Source organism: Micromys minutus (genome assembly GCF_963924665.1).
Source record: "Micromys minutus genome assembly, chromosome: 4".
Taxonomy (NCBI): Eukaryota; Metazoa; Chordata; class Mammalia; order Rodentia; family Muridae; genus Micromys; species Micromys minutus.
In genome coordinates this window covers 67,479,114-67,493,722 of record NC_137973.1, presented here as the reverse complement: position 1 = coordinate 67,493,722, position 14,609 = coordinate 67,479,114, and positions in this window count along the sequence as shown.

Here is a 14,609-nt window from a genome sequence, read left to right as displayed (position 1 = left end):
TGTAAAGAGCTTTGGGGTATTGATAAAGAACTTGGGTACTTTTCTTGTCGCCATGATGAAATATCAAACAAGAAGCATCCGAGGAGGAGAAATTGATTTTTGACTCACAGCTTGAAGTTATCAGTCCTTATGGGGTGACCATGGCAGTAGGTCACCCATAGTGGCAGGAGTGTGAAGGAATTGCTCAGTCACATCTCAGTGATACAGAAAGAAGAAAAAGGAGGATACCTGTTCCCCACTGTCTTCCTCTCTTCGTTCTCATTCAGTCTGAAACCCCAGCTCATGAAATTGTGACCTCTCATTAAAAAACAGTTATCTTTCTCTCTTTAAATTTTTTTAACTAGAGATATTTGAAAAAACTTATTTAAAGATATAGACTAAAAACTTTCCACCATGCTATAGGAAGAGTTGAATGCTTGAGGTTGATGGTAGCTCAGACATCGAGAATATTGAAACGAATATATGAAAGCCCTTATATCACATCATCTAGTCATGTTCACAAGCAAAACTGACAATCGTGTCTGTCTGACACTGGAATTTCTCTCAGGTTAATGTAATGTCTAAATGACTTTCACAGGCTCCAGGGACAACCAAGCCCATGCTCTTCTGGCTGGCACAATTGAAATTAGTAAACAAATAAATAAAATATGAAGTTGGAGATGGTAATGTTAGGGAGGTAAGGGTAGAGCTAGAAGAGGGCAGTATATGATTATATTTCATTGTATACATGTACGAAGATTAAAAATAAAAGCCATACTTTCTATAAATTACAGAAGAGTTTAAATAGCCATGTTTTAGTGTCTGACGATATCTACTCTGGGAATTACTTTTAAAAGTGTATGGACAATGGGTGATAAACCTACAAATGGATAGAAACCACAGCTTGCTTACCAGAGTTCTTGAGGAAGGCCTCAACTATTGAAGTGGCAAGTAGAAACATACAGCCTTAGTATAAGGCTGTAAAAATGTGATTGAAATAATAAAGATTAAGAAATTAAAAGCAAAACTGGAAGCTGGCACCAAAGTAGAAAGGGCTTTGATGTTTAAGATAAAGAATGCCCCAAATTCTTTTAAAGCAAAAATAATATCAGTAACATATCCTTGCAATAATTTGTCACCCAATCATTCTAGCCTGCTTTAATGTTTTAAGCATTAAACCTTTAAGAAATGCTTACATTAAAGTCCCAATAAAAAAAGAATATAGATCCTCTATTGAAGGCTAGTTAAGAACTGGGAAAGCAACCGATACTTATATTAGAAATAACTTTCAGAAAATATCTTTATTCATCTTTGTTGATGTAGTTTGGTGTAAAAATTATAAAGCTCTGAACTGTAAAGATCCTTTAAGACATTTTATGAAATGGGAAATGTGAGATGCGTTTTGCTGAGGAATTTGATTGTGAGGTTCTCATGAAATTTTCCCTACTTGTCATCAAGCCATGTGTTTAAGTGGATGGGTACATAGGTGGTAGGTGTGTCCAGATGGCCTGGAAGGGAGAGAAATTCTGTTGTAACTGGTTCCCGCCCAATAAACCTACTCATATTTTTAATTGAAAAACTTTATTTGAAAAAACAAAGATAAATGTACAGATTTTAAGCATTATTGCATAAAAGTATATGAATACATTTTTGTCAGTACTTGATTTTTTTAAAGGTTTGATAGTATGCATTAAAATCTTACTAGTTACAATTCTTCTTTTCACTGTCAAGGCCTGGAATAAATATGGAAAGGTAGCTGTCAAGGTGCTTTTCAGAACCTTCAGTGTAAGGTAACCTTCCCACTCAGTGATCAGGCTTTGTGCTTGAGCTTGTGACCCTTTCAGAGCCTTTATTCTGTAATTCTTAGCACTGGGAACCTAGCACTTCATATATATTATTTTGCTCTCATCTAGATGGTTCTATTTAACTTACTATATATTCATATTATATGTATTTATACTGAAGCATATACAACTTAGCCTGTATATGTTTTCTGTCTTATATATCTGGAGGTGCACAGTAAAAAATAGTTGCCTTCACACATGCAGGTGAAGCAGCCTTTACTTACCCACTGATGTTCATTTAACATGTTTGTGCACACGTAATTTAATCTTTAACCATGTTTCAATACATTAATTGTTCATAGTATCTAGAATTTTTGGTGTCTTCCTCAATTGCTTTCCACTTTATTACCCGAAGCAGGTTATCTCTCTGTACCTAAAGCTTAGGTTTAGCTACACTAACTAGCAGGGTTTTTTTTCTGCAAATCTTGTCTCAGCTTCATGAGTGCTGGGGTTACCGGTAGTTGCCATATTTGCCTATATTATATTATTGGAAATATGGATCCAAACTTGGTCTTCACAGATTTGTAGAAAGTGTTTCATCCACTGAGCTATCTCCCCACTGAAAACATAGTTTTAAAGCATCCATAGAAACATAGCTCAACTGTTACCTATAGTATAGTGTCTCAATAGACCAGACTACTCTGAATATTAAAACTCTGACTTCAGCCATTATTCAGAAGCAAACTGTAACCTCTACTGTTCTAGGAAGTCTCTTCGACTCTGCTAACAACTCAAAATGAGGTTTCTCATGCCTGATACTAGGGGTTAGGTTAGATAGTCTGAGGCTCTAGGAGAGCTACATTTTTAGCCCTTAATGGCATAATATCATTTAAACTATGCATAAGCATTTGCATATATCCATATTTATAATATATGTTAGGTAAATAAAATAATTCCTTATATATTGTTCAAATGTTGTTAGTATTATTTTTCCTCTACCATCAGTATCTTGTATTGACCTTTATCCTCTGGCATGAAGTAAAGTCCTCTAAGTTTTAGCCATTTTCATCTTCATATCACTTGTATTTCTTGGTTTTTTTACACTGTTACACATCTCAGTTTTTTTTTCAAAGTAGAAAACTATTGCTATATGTACTTTTGTTATTTATGTTTTGATAATATTATAAACATATTTATAAGTTTAAAGTTGGGATATATGAAAAGTACATTATTCTAAGCAGCAAAATAAAAGAGCTGAAAGAGAAAAACAGATCTATATCTAAATGCATAAAAAACATTTGTCAAACCAAGAAGTATGTTTATACTGTGACTCTAGAGATTGTTCACCCACACTATTTTCTTTTCTTATTTTCTGAGTATAAGAGTACAGGGTGTCCTGGAGAGTTGGCTCAGCGGTTAAGAGTACTTGACTGCTCTCTAGAGGTTCTGAGTTCAATTACCAGCAACCTCATTGCAACTCTCAACCATCTGTAATGGGATCAGAAGACTTCTTTTGGTGTGTCTGAAGATAGCTACACGTATATAAAATAAATAAATAAATCTTAAAAAATAAAAACAAAATGAGTATCATGTGTGCAAATATGGGCAAGTAGGTGCCACAGAGCATGTGGGGAGGTCATCAAACAACTTTCTTTTCCTTTACATTTATGAGAATTTTAGGGATATCAGGAAAATTATCAGGCTTCTACTACAAGCACTTTTACCTGCTCAGCCATCTGGTTGACCTCTACCTTGGATTTTGTTTGTTTGTTTGTTTGGTTGGTTGGTTGGTTGGTTGGTTGGTTGGTTGGATTGGTTTTTTTTTTTTTTTTGTTTTGTTCTGTTTTGTTTTTTGTGTTTTGTGTGTTTGGTTTCTTGCATTTAATGTGTGAATCATTTTAACACAATCATATAGGAAATGGATTCAAATTTTTACTTTTGGTTTATAATAGTTTGCTGAAACAGTTTAACAGCAAAGCATATAGTCATTTCTGATAGGACTTGGTGAATTTTTTTGAGAAAACAGTTATTGGAATTTATAGTAAAACATATGGATTCAATGTTTGTCTATAATAAAAATATACATTTGATTAAGTAAGGTAATTCTGCATAATAGGAAAAAGGGAATTTTTTAAAAATTGTGAATGCAGAAGGCTCCAGTCCCCACAACAGCATATGCTCAGTGAAAAAAAGAACATTTCTTTAGTGCTGAACTTCTTGACAGAGTGGTAGCTAATGTCCAAGTATGGTTTAAAAAGTGAACAAAAATGTCTACATACCTGCTTAAGATTTTAAATACCCCAAATTGTAAGTGTCATAATGAAAACAACAGAAATTATGTTCAATTTGTATGAAACAATAAGTCATAAATGAGATATGAAAATGTTACTATTAAGAAAATACACACAACACATGGAAATACACACAACATATCTATGAGAAAAGAATTAAATTTGTTGGAAGAAGGCAGAGTTCATGTAAGCTTTAATTTCTTGGGCCCATAAGTTGGTTTGGTAACTGACTACTCTTCACACCATGCATGTGAGCCTTGTTTTTCTTACAGTGAGTACATAGAAGAAAGACAGTAAGTCTATTGAAAACCTTTAATGATAGGCTTTTTATTTTATATCCAATAAGAATTATTTGCAGGGCCCAAACAATCTCACTTACCCCGTAATAGTAGATATTTGAGAGTATAGGTTTGCAGGTATTTGTCTACTTTGCTAACTATGGAAAAAATACTGTAATTGTTTTTCATATATCCTTTCACAAGTTAATATGCTTAATGCAACATGTATGAGACATAGTTGAATTCAAACCAGAGAAGCTGTTATAGTGATTTCAACAAATGTGTTTTATTAACTGTAAGAATCCAATTAAGACGATCATCCATAGGCTGTACATCATCTAAATGGCCACTAAGAAAAAAATTCTCATGGCTATTAACACCATGTTTACAATGCATGAGGCATTTTACAATAATCTCTGAAATAGTGTTGGTGTGATTTACCAAAACCAAGTAAAAACATATTTGTAATTCCGAGTAAATCCTACCCACAGGAGCCACAGTGACTGATTTCTCACTGTATATCTATGTACATAAATGACCTGTATACTCAGAGTTTCTAGGATAGCTAGCAGCATCCATGTATTCTCTCTCCTTGCCTGTTTACAGGATAGACTATTTTTACGTTTCCCTAATTAACTTCCCATTACTCGGCTTCCCTGAGGGGAATGAGAACCACCACTGGTCAGGAAGATAAAAGTTCATTCCTGTCACAGTGCAGTTCACTTTAGGGGAAAATAAGGGTGAGGAAAACATGAATGGATCTCAAATATTCTTTTAGTTTAGACAAGTAACCCTGCCTTAGTTAGGGTTTCTACTGCTATGATGAAACACCCTGTCCAAAAGAAATTTGGGGAGGAAATGAAGCTTATTTGCCTTATACTTCTGCCTCCATCATTGTTAACCATCAAAGGATGTCAGGACAGGAACTCAAACAGTGTAGGAACTTGGAGGCAGGAGCTGATGTAGGGGCCATGAAGGAGCACTGCTTACTGACTTGTCCTTTCCTCAGCCTGACTTATTCAGTCTGCTGTCTTGTAGAACCCAGGGGTAACTCTACCTACAATGGCTTGAGCATTTCCACATTGATGACTAATAAAGAAAATGTCCTACAGGCTTGCCTGCAGCCCAGTCTTAGGAAGCATTTTCTCAACTGAGGTTCCAATCTCACAAATGATTCTAGCTTTTTGACAAGTTGACACAAAACTGTCCAGCAGAAAATTCATTGTAGCATTTATTTCACGAGTGAAATCAACCCTCAATCCCAACAGTCCAGATATTCTCTAATATTAATACAGACATGTTTCAAACTTTTTTCAGTGGGGCTGATTGTGAATTTTAATATACTAAAAGTACTATTTTATGGGAATATATATGCATATATATGTATATACATATATCATAATATCAGTGTTTCTGCATTTGTATCAATTTCCTCTAAATGTATGATCAGTACTTTAACACAATTGATTGTTAAGAATTGTTGGAAGATTAATGATTCTTGATAGAGTTTCCTTCTTTCCAAACAACAGGCATATGCTCATTATCCTGAGCAAAAGGAAACAGAGACATACAACTTGGTAACGAGGTCCTGATACTATTTCAAAATGATATTTAACTCCACACTATTTATTGGAATGACCCTTTTGCCTCACCTTTTGAAAGCTACTGTTTTTAGCAGGGTGAGCCCCTTCAATTTCTAGTTTAAGCCACTCCCCACTTTCTTCTGCCAGAGGAGAACTGAGTGACATACGTGGCCAGTGGCAAATGGGAAATGCAGAAGCTATAATAGCTCAGCTCTGATCCTCACTCTCTTGAATGTCATTGCTCCTGGGAATGCAGCCATGAACTAAAATGACAAACAGCGATATGATTTTGATTACCTATTGGGTCACTGGGCAGTGATTTCGATGCATGCTACATTAAAATTAATTGAATAACAAAGGTAATATACACTCATTCATGGAAGTAACAATGACAGATAATATCCGTGTTCTTTCAGTTCTTTTCCAATACAGATGTTAAATATTTGTCAAGGTTGAAACAGTGTCTCATTACACACAAGTACTTCATTATCTTTGGCATATTTGCTTCAGGTACTGGCAGTTCCAATATCATACTAAGAATTGTATTCCTGACTATGGTGGCTAAATGATCGTTAACTTCCCGTGGGTAATTCTCTGATTCTTAATTTCTCGTGAACTTCCTAAACTGCAGGTTACCCTCTCTGCCCCCTGGCTCTTTCTCCCAACTAACTCATGTAAAACTAACTATGTCTGGAAGAGTCATTTAATGGAAGTGTAAATCCTATCTGCAAAAGAAGTCAGAAATGGTAATTAAAGCAATGGCTAGCAATACCAGAGGGTCTGAGAATAGACCTCATGAAATAAACACAATACCTTTGCTCCTTTAAAAGAAAGGTAGGCAACTACCACTTATTCAAATGTGATTGGTAAAGCAGGCATCTTAGAGTCTTTTTTAATATTTGGGTTTGTGTTTCAGTCTTGTTTGAAATTTGAAGACAGAGATGTGTATTTACTATAATCCTTTGAAGACTGGATATGTACTTTTCTATTAATACCAAAGCATGATTACAGCTTTAAATTTATATAAAGATCTCTCTGAATTCATATTAAAAGCATAGATCTTAATATTAAAATGAAAGGAATATAATCAAACAGCAAAGCCCATACCCTGTGCTATATGATTTTCCTCTTCTTTTTAGACAGCAGCACCTCCTTTGTGGTACATTTGGATGTGCTATTATTAACATTATGATCGACTTACAGTATCCCTAAACATGTTGTATAAATGGAAAAGTGAATGGTTCCAATACAGACTACAATTTAGGATTCTTTTTACATAAATTAGCTCTTACTTTAGCTCCAAACCAAGAGCATCCCTAATTTTCACCACAGGTCAATTTTATTCACTGACTGATTCAATTATAATGCTGAGTAAATATGAGATACCAAGAAATTTCAAAGAAACCAAACCTTCAGCATCATGAGACAGTGAGTTGGGTTTTTTATTTCTGTGATGAAACAATATGACCAAACTTTGTTATGGAAGAAAGAGTTCATTTTCCTCACAGTTCCATATATCATTTTATCATCAATGGCTATGAAGGCAAGAGCTCACTCAGGACATACATGGTGGCAGGAGCTGATACAGAGGCTGTGCACTGGTGATGTTTACTGGCTTGCTCTCCATGGCTTGCTTTAGTTTGTGTCAAGCTGACAGAAAAATAAATACATAATTTAAAAAACCCTATCCAGCACAGAAGAGATAAATTCGAACAAGGAAATAATATTTCATATGATGTATCTGATGAGAACTAGTGTTGAAGGTTGAAGGTCAGGAATGAAGTAAGTCTCCACCTTGTATAGAATAGTACTTAAGAAAATTTGGAATGGGTCATATTTTGAAATAGATAGTTGAGGGAACTAAACCTTGAGGAAAAGCATAAGCAAAGTTTAGTAACTATAATTGGGTTTTTTTTCCAGAAGAACAATAGTGAATAATAATATAACATGGTTCTGCTCAGATACAAATTTTATAAAAATAAAATTTTCAAAATTCACTATAAAATTTTAGGAGAAATGATTGCATTTAATGTCTGCCTGCTCGCCATTCCATCTGTCTGTCTGCCTCTGTGTGAATATGTGTGTGGGCATGTATGTGAGTGTGTGTGTGTGTGTGAGAGAGGGGGGGGGCGGAGATTTTTATCAGTTATACATAAATGTTTATTCCCACTGACAAACACCAATCTGAGATTCTTGATTTGAGCCTGTAGATGAGATTTCAGCCTAAGCACGTACATTTCTCCCATTATTAGTGTTTAATTTTCTTTTCTCAGTTTTGCCAAGTCCACTTATTCAAATCTGGCTCTCAGTAAAACATCAGTAAGCCAATTAATCCATTTCCTTAATGAGAACTCTCTATTGCAAGAACGGGTAACTGCACAGGCTTATATTGAACCCATCAATCTTGCATTTGGGGGAGAGAATGCCAATTATCTTAGCAATCTGGTTCATTACTGCAATATTGGTCACATTGCTAAACAAGCCTGCAGCACAGTTCAATTGCTCTGGAAGAGTTAAGCACTTGGAGGTTGAAATTTCTTGATAGTCTATTATGTGCTAGCCTAGGTTAGAAGTTTATGCATCGTCCCGCATTCTGTGTCTTCACTGGCCTCTAAGGAGTTTGTATTTAGTTTATATTGTCAGGGGAAAAAAACATTTGTCAAGTTAGTGAACAATGGAACAAGTCCTCCAAAGATAGATAACTACTCCTATAGTAAGATCCTACTTATGTATGATGCTGTATCATGAGTTTCTTAGTGACCAGGGTTCTTTCAAATTCAGATTAGTTTCAAGGATGAAAGGGAAAGGTTTTGAATTAGGACAAAAGAAGACAGTGTGATCCAAATAAAGTAATAAGACCTCATTGGATGAGCCGATTCCAAACATCTAGCATTCTTGTATTTTTTTTCCTTCATTCTATGTGCACTGAATACAATTGAAGAATATGCAAGAACCATTACTGTTTTTATGATCACAATCATTTTGTAATATCCATCAAGTGGTTATACTATATTTAATATTCATTATTACACACACACACACACACACACAAAACCTCATTTTTTATTCCCATCTAATATCTACTTGAAGTAGTATCAGGTTATTAAACATTAAAATTGTGTACATAAAGGGTCTTTGGATTTTGTCGAGCGTTAGCATCACAACTTCATTGTAAAGACCTTCAATATTTTATTTGCTTTCTGAGTGAATTATAATCATAGTTAGTCTTTTCTGGGTAAAGACTCAACTATTTGACTTATAAATATCCCATATTATATTTTTTCTTCCTGTTTAGTCTAGCTCCTGAAATGAAGATAGAAAATAATTTTGACTATTTTTCCCTTTAGGTAGGTTAATCTAGAACTTCCTTTCAGACTGGAAGGAATATTTCTATATTTTGTTTTAATATATCTTTAATTTATTAAGTAAATTCTTTTCCAAAACATTTGTTTTAAATCTCCATAATCAAGAAAGGCTGGGATTGTATTAAGCATGTCTTTTTCTGCTGGCTGTGTTCTCTTTGATTATAGGAAAATAGTAAATAAATAAATAAGGGAGCTTCAGAAAGTGGTAAATGCTGTGAATACTCTTTTAAAATTTTAATTAAAGCCTAATTATTAAAAAATAGTGCATTTCTCACACCATGCTCAATACCACATATTGTGTCAATAAATCTTGTTGAGTTTACACCACTTTCACAGACCTAACACGTGCTGATGTAACTAATGCACTAATACATTCAAGTCTCCAAATGGTTTCCTTCACGAGACTAGGAATTTAATGAGGCTATATCAGCCTGTGGATATATATAAGTGTTTAGACATTGGTTTAATATTTTGTTGTTGTCTTGTTTTTCGTAGTTTGTTGCTGTTGTTTGACATATGGTTATCTCTAACCTGATAGAAGATGACCTTGAACTCTTTGTTCTCATGTGGTTTTCACCTCTCAAGTGCTTAGATTACAGGCCAGTGGCACCATTACCTGCTTATTGCTTGTTTTTCAAAGGCAATGTCTTTCTGAATACCCCCCTTCTATAATTTTAGGCATGTACCACAACTCCTGATATCAGCTCACATTTACACATTTACATGTAGAGATACACTCATACCCAATCTCTGGTATGATAATCAAGTGGTAAAAATTTTTAGCCATTATATGAGAGTCTGAAATAATATAATCAACAGTAAGTTGCAAAGGACTTCTGCAGCATTAGTATTTGCTTTTGTTACGTTATGATAACAGCTCTTTGTTACAATCTCCAATTTGTGAATGAAGAAACTAAAGCACAGAATGGTGAATTGACTGTTTTCATGGGGTAAAAAGTAGAATGGAGTTAAATAAACATATTTTATATAATTTGTATAACTACATAATAACATATAATATATTATGATTAAAATACATAATTTATATAATAGATATAATTACATTGCTTTACTGCCAAATATATTAAAGAATTCAATTCACGTAAAGGTCTGAATCTAAGCTCAGGTTTTCTTGTGTTCTATATAGTATCTCTAAGAACATAGAAAAAGAAGCCTGGATTGATGTATACACCAGTAATTCCAGTATTTATGATGCTGACCCAGGATACAAGACAAGACTGAGCGATATACTGAGGCACAATCTCAATTAACCAAACAGAAAACTAAATATAATAGAAATTTAACTCACTAAAGAAGCATTTGACTAGAAAATGAAAAAATACCCATCAGTTTTGATTTTGTAGATTAAATTAAATCAAGTAATGATTCTCATCAGTTTAATTTTTACTGATACCTTTAGCTGTTTCATGGCCTACAGAGTTAATTTTATGGATATAGCTGACATCACCACTGGGTGTCCTGACCAGTTGGGAGACTTCACTGAACTTGCTTCTGTAGCGGTTGACTTAAGGGAATCTTCCTCAGTAGACTGAATGAAGAAGGTTGTCCTGCCTGGCCTGGAAGAGCCTCACCCAACAACTAAAACCTTGAGAACGACAAACTGGCTGCCCTTCCTTTTATTAGGAACACTGACTTCTACCTTTCTATTTTAACAGAAGCACTGACCTTTGTTGTCCCAGTAAATCTGACAAGCTCTAGGCTAGTCTATGCCATCAGCAATCCTGGTGCCAGGCCTCTGAAATAGAGAAGAGTTCACAGTCCTATTTTTGATTTTTTGCTGCTTTATGATAACAATATTCTGCTAACATTGTCAAGTAACAAATAAGGAAATTTAAGCTCTTTGAGTCTCCAAATTTCCAAATAGAACAAGTTCTTAATTATTCTTATAATTCTTTGTGGGTTCTGTTTTTTTAGTTAACTCTGGCCACTATATGGTTTTGATTTAAAATGTCTGACTGCCAGTTTTGCTCACAATTTCCCCACGGTCCAAATCTACAGAACAAGGAACATCTGATTGTATATTAATCACACCATGATATATAGTTGCAGTTGAATCTATAAACAAGTGTTGAGCTTATCACCCGGGGAGAAAAGGGGAGCAGACTAGGATAATGCCAATGGTATGGATTACCACAGCACCAGCTTAGATCTATCACTCAGATTACTTGGAGAGATGTAGAGACTAACAGACCATAAGGTACCCAACTACAATGGAACCTCTATACGGAAGGCTCAGGTATGATTCATCATCGGAGAGGTAATAGAAGGATTCTAAGTGCCAGAGGACAGGGTATATGCTGAAATATAGAATTAAGAGGCTTCCTGCTTCAATTCTGCCACCACATATGTGACTTATTAGCTAGAGGTAAATATACCAAAATCAAGACTGAGATGATTTACAAAGTTGATGACTTACATGGAACCTGGTACTACAGAGCTCCCTAAACAAGATTTCATTATGCAAAACAAAAAAGCAGAAAATAACAGCCACCTAGAGGGTTATTAAACCCTAACAAATTTCCACAAATCTTTGGCTATCTGAATGTAGCTTTTTTGGTGGCATCTTTATATCTCTTGTACATATGCTGGGAACCTAAATGCCCTGTGACCATAAAGCACACCTAAGCTCTACTGATTATCTGAAGCATACGGTAGACAAAGAGCCTCAGCCATCTCAGAAGAATTGCCAAATAAACCATTTTCATTTATAAAATGAGAGTGATACCTACTGATGATTGGTGAATATAAGTTCCTTACTATAGAGTCAGTCATACTCTGAATTCTAAAATAAATAGAAAAGAATACTGTTAACTGTTCTTGAGGCTAAAATGATAAGATTTAGTCTTAATGGGACAATCATTTTTATGAAATTTTGAGAGAAGAAATGGAGATTTTGAAGTTCTTTTTTTTTTCTCTAACAACTTTATATAAAAAAGAGGTGTACATGTACAGAAAGGCATTTTGGCATAACACTATATGAATATATTTTTGTCAATACTTAATTCTTTTAGAGGTTTGATAGCATGCATTGAAATCCCACTAGTTACTATAAGCATAAAGTACATGTAGGATAGAACAGAACATGGAAACAGTCAGTTTTCTTAGTGTGTATAGATTAAGCATAATGATCTTTGAATACCAAAAGTTGCCACAAGGCTATATTCTGAGCTCTTGGATTATTGATGATTTAAGATCCAGCTGTACCACACTCTGAGAGGTTGCTATATACACTTATTTTTTTTTCCTATGAAGGACTGAGGCTTTCACTTTTGGCCTTTGTTCTTCTTGAGACTAAGATATTTATACTTACCATCCTTCCCTGTGACTAGAATACACAGGTTCACAACAGATTTTGGGTCATTCAAATACAACTTAAGGGCATTCGCATGCATGCATGTGTGTATGTGTCAGGACATGTGTATCTCAAAGTGAATTTATAATCTTTATGTAAAGTACAAAGAAGTAATATAAATATTTAATAATTTTTTTAAATGTGAAGCATGACTCATGGAGAAAATGATAAATCTTGAAGTTTACACATTGGGACATTGGGCAGGGGAGCTTGTGTCTCTTACAAAACCATGATCATAGATATTTGGGTACATTATAATTTACTACTATTTAATTTTTATACATTTGTTCATGGTGTGTGTTTCTGTGTGTGTGTGTGTGTGTGTGTGTGTGTGTGCATGCACACACAGTAGTATACATGTCCTCTAGCATGAATGTGTAGATCAAAGGACACTTTGTTAAAGTCATGTGTCTTCTTCCATCATAATGGTTCTAGAGTTTGAACCATTATGCATTGCCAGGTTTGGTGACAAATTCCTTTATATCCTGAGCCATAAAATATCATTAAACCTACACATCTTTTAGAATTGTTGACATTTATGGATTATTGCAAATGAAAACAAAACAAACAAACCAACACCCACAACCACCATCACCACCAACATCAGTAAACCTTAGAATTCTAAAACTCTAAGCCAGAAAAACCCATAATAGCACTTAAGATATATGCTCTGGTTTTCTCTGTTGCTGTTCCCCGGAGCCATATGTGGGCAGGGAACAAAAGATTTTCTGATGCAATTGTCTACTGTAACAATCCCTTCAAGATGTTTGGATTAGAGGCATAGAGGCACAGTGAGAAAGTTGTTTGGATGGACTTGGATAAAGCTGAAAAGACACTGCAAAGAGCTGAAAATATTACTCAGTCTCAACCATTGGCATTTGATCCTTTCTTATCTGATGGAGAAAGGGGAAAATATAGGCTCTCCTCTCTATTAACACCTTTGGATGACTTGTGGCCAGGAACCCAATCTTAAGTATGTAAAAGTCAAACACTGTTAGGAAATTAGAAGTTCCCTGTTTCATTTCTGCCAACACATGTGTGATTTTCAGTTTACCTTGATATAGTAGACAACAATGTACTTAATAGTTGTACAGATCAATGGCCTAGAAAGCATATATATTTGAATTTGACATTTACCTATTTATTTATTTATTTATTCATTCATTTATTCAGTCAGTCAGTCATTTATTGTATTTGACATTTATTACCTATGGTATAAGTGTAAGATATTAATGAAGCCCAATAAAGAAGTTAAACTCCCTCATATCTTTGTCATTGACAAAGTGGTCCAAAGCAGAGAAAAGGGAAAAAATGATGAATCTTAGAAAACCAACTGGGCATTTGCTTGTTCATATTGCAGTGCCAGGAATCGATGGTAGCAAGACTAAAACAAGTCAGTCTACCACTAAGCAGTGTTTCAGTTTGGAAAGTTTAAGTCAATGGGAAATGTGATGGCAGGAGATAAGCCTGAAGATAAGGAATCCTCTGGCCACACCAGTGAGAGGTTGAATGAAGCTTCTAGAAAATGGATATGATGCTGGAAATTAGGTAGGATACAGAGGGCATAGAACACTGGACACGAGTAATGAGAATGGGGAGGATAGTAGAAAATGGTCTGGGCTATAAGGGTTAAAACTAGAAGCATGGTGTGTTCCAAAAGTCTCAGGATTCATTGCTGGCTTCCAGCCTTTGTTTGGGACAGCATAACTACCTTTGGACAGCATATGGTGGAGGGCGGAATATTCCATGTGAATCTTATAAGGAGCAGCAAGCAGATGCTAAATGCAGAAGCTACCAGTATCCCCACTGGTATTAAATGATGACCTCGGACGCTGCCCTACCCATTGATACAGGAAAGGTAGCTGCTGGTCTGAAATGCTTTGTTCAGTTTCCTCCAAATACAGGTAAGAGTTTGATAGAGGTCTGACTTGTAATCTCATCTAATTCCACGATCCA